The sequence below is a fragment of the Gymnogyps californianus genome, chromosome 15 (assembly GCF_018139145.2).
Source record: "Gymnogyps californianus isolate 813 chromosome 15, ASM1813914v2, whole genome shotgun sequence".
NCBI lineage: Eukaryota > Metazoa > Chordata > Aves > Accipitriformes > Cathartidae > Gymnogyps > Gymnogyps californianus.
The window spans coordinates 18,523,319-18,529,318 of record NC_059485.1 but is presented as its reverse complement, the minus strand read 5'-3'; positions in this window follow the sequence as shown (position 1 = coordinate 18,529,318).

The following is a 6,000-nucleotide window of genomic DNA, read 5'->3' as shown; positions in this document are numbered from 1 at the left end:
TCATGTGGCATTGCTGATTGTTTGGTCCTCTCGCAGCCTGGGATGGAGCTGCTCGTGGCTCCCCAGCACAGCCCAAAGCACTGAAGGAGGCCACAGCTGCTTCACCCACCTCATCCACTGGCAAACCCAACTTCCCAGGAATTTATTCTCTGGTTTCTCCACGTAGCGCGGACCTAAGACTGCCCTGAAAAGTTGTATTTCATTTGCAATGACAGCTTAAGAGGCCTACTGCCGCAGGCTCATGATGGTCCTGTAAGTGAAGTGCTCACTCTAGAGCATTTTAAACCTTTCTGTCTTAACATTAACTTTTTATTCTTCCACTGGCTCTTTTTTCCCACTTCAGTTTCCTTCTTGGAAATGGTTTCAGCTTGATATCTTGAAACCCCATCAGGAAAGTTTTATCCCTTGGAGACCTTTGGCACAACTCAAGAACTCAGCAGCCTAACCCCAATTTAAAGTGTCGGGCTGGCAGCCGACTCCCCGGGCACAGTGCAATGCCACCCGGAGAGAGGCACTGTGTCGCTCCGTACATTTGGCAGGCTTTGGGATCTCTTTTAGCAGTTGCTCCTTGTCAGCCTGTGGTCAGGACAGCAGCTCCCCAAGGTTACATCGCTACAAGTGACAGGAGAGTCAGGCTTTTTGGTACATTTCTCTGAGATCGCTTGGATTCCCAGCAACTTTGCTCTTATCTCTGTTTGGGGAAGTCCAAGCCAAGCTGACTAACAGTCATCTTAGATGAAGGGCAGAAAATAAACCTATCAATCAGCTGCAAAGAGCATACAGCAGCATGAAGCAGCACATTAGAGGCAAAGCAGATCTGTCAGAGATTCAGTGTGAGGTGCCTCTTGGGGAGGAGAAGCTCCCATGCTTTAACGTTGCCTCTTTAGAGATAACTTAGTGTCATTTTCTATGGGTGCCTCATAAAACAATTAAAATAAATGTTCAGAGTACAGTTTTCTTTCCTCTCTGGGAATGTTTCCAGCTCACTAAGTTACAGCATCACCACAAAGAAAATGAAATTTTATAATTATTGAAGACAGCTATCAGAAGAGGGTGATACTGTTTAACCATGGAGCTGCTGGTAGCGTTGGGGCAATGCCACAGAAGGCACATTCAGAGGTTTTGGCCTGACTCTTCACCCTCCTGGTGCCATCAGGGTCCCAGGTCTGGGAATAAGTTTGGGTCATCCCTTGGAAGTGCTCAGGACCCCAGAGAGGTGCTGCTCCGGCACTGCTGGCTGGAAGCAGTGCAGAGCTCTCTGCCTTTACCTGCTCTCCCAGGCATGGGTCAGGAGGGGCTGTTGTGTGCCACAAACACAGAGTGGGGTGATGAGCTTGTAGGACTCGACACAGAGGACACATGCTCTGAGGAGCACGCAGTGTCATAGCAGCAGGACAACAACAGGACTTTTACAGCAAGCACTTATTTAAACCCATTTTTTTATCCACAATGAGGAATATTAAAAATTGAGTTCGAACTTATTTTCTCTCTCCTTCCCACTGTCTGTTCCTGTCTCCTCTTTCTTTTGCTGTCCTTCAGGCTGCCCCTTCTCCACTCTGTCCCGTTGGCCAGTCACTCCCTACCTTCCAAAGTCCTCCATCAACCTTTTTGCTTCCGCAACTGTGTTTATTGCTCTTCTCTTCCTTCCTGTTGCAAACACACTCCTCTTCCTCCCCGGTGATGTCCTGGCTTCGAGTTTGCCGGTGTTGGGTTGCAGATTCCTTGGACAGGGCCTGGACCTTGCAGCATGCTTGGTGTTTTCCTGGCCAGCTGTCAGTAACATGTTACGCAGGCTGAGCCTAAGGCAGCTCTTTGAATGCATTCCCATGCTTGTCTCTTTGGCTCTGCTTGTCCAAGTTTCTTCTGTTACACCCTCAGCCCACTTACAGAAATCACTTCTAATTTTGTAGTTCATAAAGCCAGAAATGTAATTGCAAGCATATCAGCGACTTCCTTTTCTCAAGCCAGGACTCCCTTGCAAATGTTTTATTTCACAGGATGTTAAAAAAAATCTTGATTTACAGCAGAAACTGGAAAACGTCATCTCCAAACCTGGTGTATATGACTCCCTGGCTTTCCTGGATAGGACCCGATTTTCCTGATTTTGACCAAAGCTTTATCACATTGCCATGCAGTGCCGAGTGAGCACACACTTCTGGCAGGAACCAGTCTGCAGTGTGTGTGCAGAGCCTGAAACAGCAGCGTCCTCAACTGCAGCTAGGACTACTTAGTGATATTGTAATGCCAACAACAGTAATTAAACACGGGTGTAATTTTGCATGAAGAGTCTTTTAATTTAACTTACACCAGAGTGAGAGGAAAGCTAGTTCAGCAGCTGAGATATTAGCCTGTATGCTGCAGATTTCACTTCCAACATCAGGAATGTCACTTGTGCCTGAATTCACCCCACTTTATGCATTTGGAGCCTAACGACTGGGATCCCTCTCTTGGAGAGCTCTGCGGGGTGATACCACCCGCACAGTGTCTGATTCACGCGCCAGAGATGCCTGCCCTTCTGTGCCGGCTCCACCAGGAACAGTGGCCACCAAGGCCTAGGTTAGGAAATTTAATTAAGGTCTGAAGTTAGGCTGCGTGAGTATTAGTTCTTCATCTTCATCATGGTCATCACAGAACAAGGTGAAAATTTTACTTTCCTACTCAGTGGGGATTTGGGAGGTGAAAACCGGTATCTTGATGTCCTGGTTTCAGCTGGGATAGAGTTAATTTTCCTCCTAGTAGCTGGTATAGTGCTGTGTTTTGGATTTAGTAGGAGAATAATGTTGATAACACACTGCTGTTTTCAGTTGTTGCTAAGTAGTGTTTAGACCAAGTCAAGGATTTTTCAGCTTCCCATGCCCAGCCAGCAAGAAGGCTGGAGGGGCACAAGAAGCTGGGAGGGGACACAGCCAGGACAGCTGACCCAAACTGGCCAAAGGGATATTCCAGACCATATGACGTCATGCCCAGTATATAAACTGGGGGGAGTTGGCCGGGAGGGGCGGACCACTGCTCAGGAACAAAGTGGGCATTGGTCGGCGAGTGGTGAGCAACTGCATTGTGCATCACTTGTTTTGTATATTCTAATTCTTTTAGTATTGTTATTTTCATTTTTTTATTATTATTATTATTATCATTATTTTTCCTTCCTTTCTGTCCTATTAAACTGTCTTTATCTCAACACACGAGTTGGTTTTTTGGGGGTTTGGGGGGTTTTTTTCTGATTCTCTCCCCCATCCCTCTGGGTGGGGGGAGCGAGCGAGCGGCTGCGTGGTGCTGAGCTGCCGGCTGGGGTTAAACCACGGCACTTGCCTCGCCTGTGTGGCATCTTAATAGATGGGACTTGGCATAGCTGGCTCTGCTAGTTGGAGAAAGTGAGGATCAGTCAGGTATGTTCTTCAGTGTGATGGGACATATTTACAGAAAACACACATAAAGCCTGGGTTCCCGAGCCTTGTACAAACAAGGCAATCCACATCTACTTGTAGTGGAAGTACTTTATCCAAAAGAAGTCTGTGGGGCTCAAGCCCGTGCAATCCCTGCGCAGTCAGTGCCCATCTTCTCCCTCACTGTGATCCCAGCTGCACAGCGCTGCCCCTTTCCCAGCACCAGCTTTGTGTGGCTGTGCAGGGAAAAGGCACTTTTGCAAGGTTAGTCTTCAAATGACCAGGGAGCTTCGGGGCTTCTGCCCAGAGCTCCATCCGGTTGTCTGTGCCTTCTGTGGTGGCCTCCACCGCTTCAGTTGTTGCTGAAAGGAGATTTAATTGCTCCTTCCATTTAGCTCGAGCATCTTTAGTACCCTCATCGGATTTTGTCAGGTTTGTGAGTGATGTCAGCCATCAGCTGTATACCAAGACGCAGAGCTGAGTTGCTCAGGTACTGCACTGGCAGAACCATGAGCTACTCCTGTGACCAAGAACGGGCTGGAAAACCCAAAGCTGGCTTGGATGACTGAACAGCATCAACCAGATCCGCTAGCTGCATTTTCCTTTGTAGATCAGTGTTCATCTGCTCCTAAAGATCATAGTTGTTGTGGAAAGAATTGTTAAGAAGTCTTTCCCCCTCGGAGCTCTGCCAGGCCTTCCCATTGCGCTGCTCCAGGGAGTGAAGAAGCCCGGCTTTCCAGGGAGCGTCGCTGGAAGCCGAAGCTCATGCGAAGTATACAAGTCACTAACGTAACCAGCATCTCCACAGGGATTACTCATGTTTCAGACAGAGAGGCTGACGACTGTGCCAGGCAGGAACTTCTGCATGCTCTGTGCTTCTGGTCATGGTTTGCTCTGCTGCGTTGATTCAGGCAGGACAAATCCAGAGCTTCCTCTGTGATCATACAGGCACCAAACAGATGGAATGTAAGAGATGGCATTACAGCACACAGGTCAGCTGTTTAAATGCTAAAAAGCCTAAAAGGCGTAAGAATATAGGGCTACTGTTGCACCTCTTGGCACTGGGGAGGTGCAGAAGCCAGAAGAGGATGGTGGTAGACACACAAATCATTCACCCTGCACCCAACTCCTCACCTCATGGAGTTCACCATCCCTACCGAAGGCTGGAGAAATGTTAATCAGCCTGCCCAGGAGGGCAGAATTGCTTGTGTTTTGACTATACCATGTTGGAAGCCCCCACACTGATCCGTTGCAGAAGACTAAGAAATATCAGCTGAATAAGGAACCGATTCTTTTTTTCTCAACTAGATTTCAGACACGGCTGCACCTGTACAGAGCTGGCTGAGCCTGCGGCTGATGCCTCTCGCTGCAGGAGGCAGACATTTTGCTCGTACTTACTCAGAGAGGCAATTTCTGGGAAGCAGACTGAAACAAAGGCAATTGGGATGTCTGGAGAAATGGAATCACTTTTTATGTTGCATTTAACTAAAAGCAAAGAAAGTGACTGTGTCCTACAGTGACACAGACTCCCTCCTGCCTCGTGGACTCCAAGAGGAGCTGCAATTTCTGTCCCTGTCTCCAGGTGTGCCTCCAAATTATTACATAAAAAAAGAACAAACCAAATTATTTGTCCCAAATTGGAAAAAAAAAAAACAAACAATGAGCAATCAAAAATAATTTTGTCATAAATGGCCCAATTTGATTTTTCTTCGCAATTGCTAACTTTCCATTGCAAAACAATTCATATGGGAGATTTTTGCCAGCCTAATTCTTACTGTTGCCCTTCTAATTAATAAGATGGTGGCCTTACAGCTTGCTTCTGTTTTCTGTTCTAGTTAAACTGTTTAGAAATGCGCTAATGATTCATTCTCCTTGCAATTAGATGCAGCAGTCAGACTCTTTCCTACATTTCTGCAAAGTTTGCTGTGAAGAGGGGCAATGCAAGCACAGTACGGAGAAACAAGTCATAGATCCGTAAAGAAAATCGATGGCAGTTAGCTGGCAAAACATATTTGGAGATCTGGACCTGTATTTAATGCATGTCATTATCTATTTGCAGGAGACAAGAGACATGAGGGAAAGCAGTTTCTTTCTGTCTGCAGAGAGCTCAAAAGATATTCTTCAACATTTCATATTCCACTTCTTTTTTGTATTAAAAATCCAGTCTCTAAAGATCTACCTTTTAAAATTGCCTCTGAAGTGTAACGGGAGACACCATGAAATCCTAGCAGCACAAAACTCAGGGAAATGAATTTCCATTGCGGCTCTGCATAAATTTGTTCTTTGCTGAAGCTGAGCCTGAGAAGTGACTGACGTTTTTATGCCTTGTGTTTGCAGGGCTTTGAGGCTTGTATTTCACAAGAGGTGCAGATGCACCACTGTTAGCTCCTTGGAAGCTGCCGTGTTTACAAGGCTCAAACTGGCTGGGCTGTGTTTAATCCAAGTCAAGACACAGATTGTGTTCCAGCCTTTTAATCACCATCCAAACTATATTTTGACATACGCTACTGCAGAGAAAACGTTGCCTATTTGGGAAGGAAGGGCACAGCGTCTCTTAATGTAGTAGGACTTGGTCCAAGGTCAAGCCAAGAAGTCAAGTCAGCAAGCCAGGGTCCGA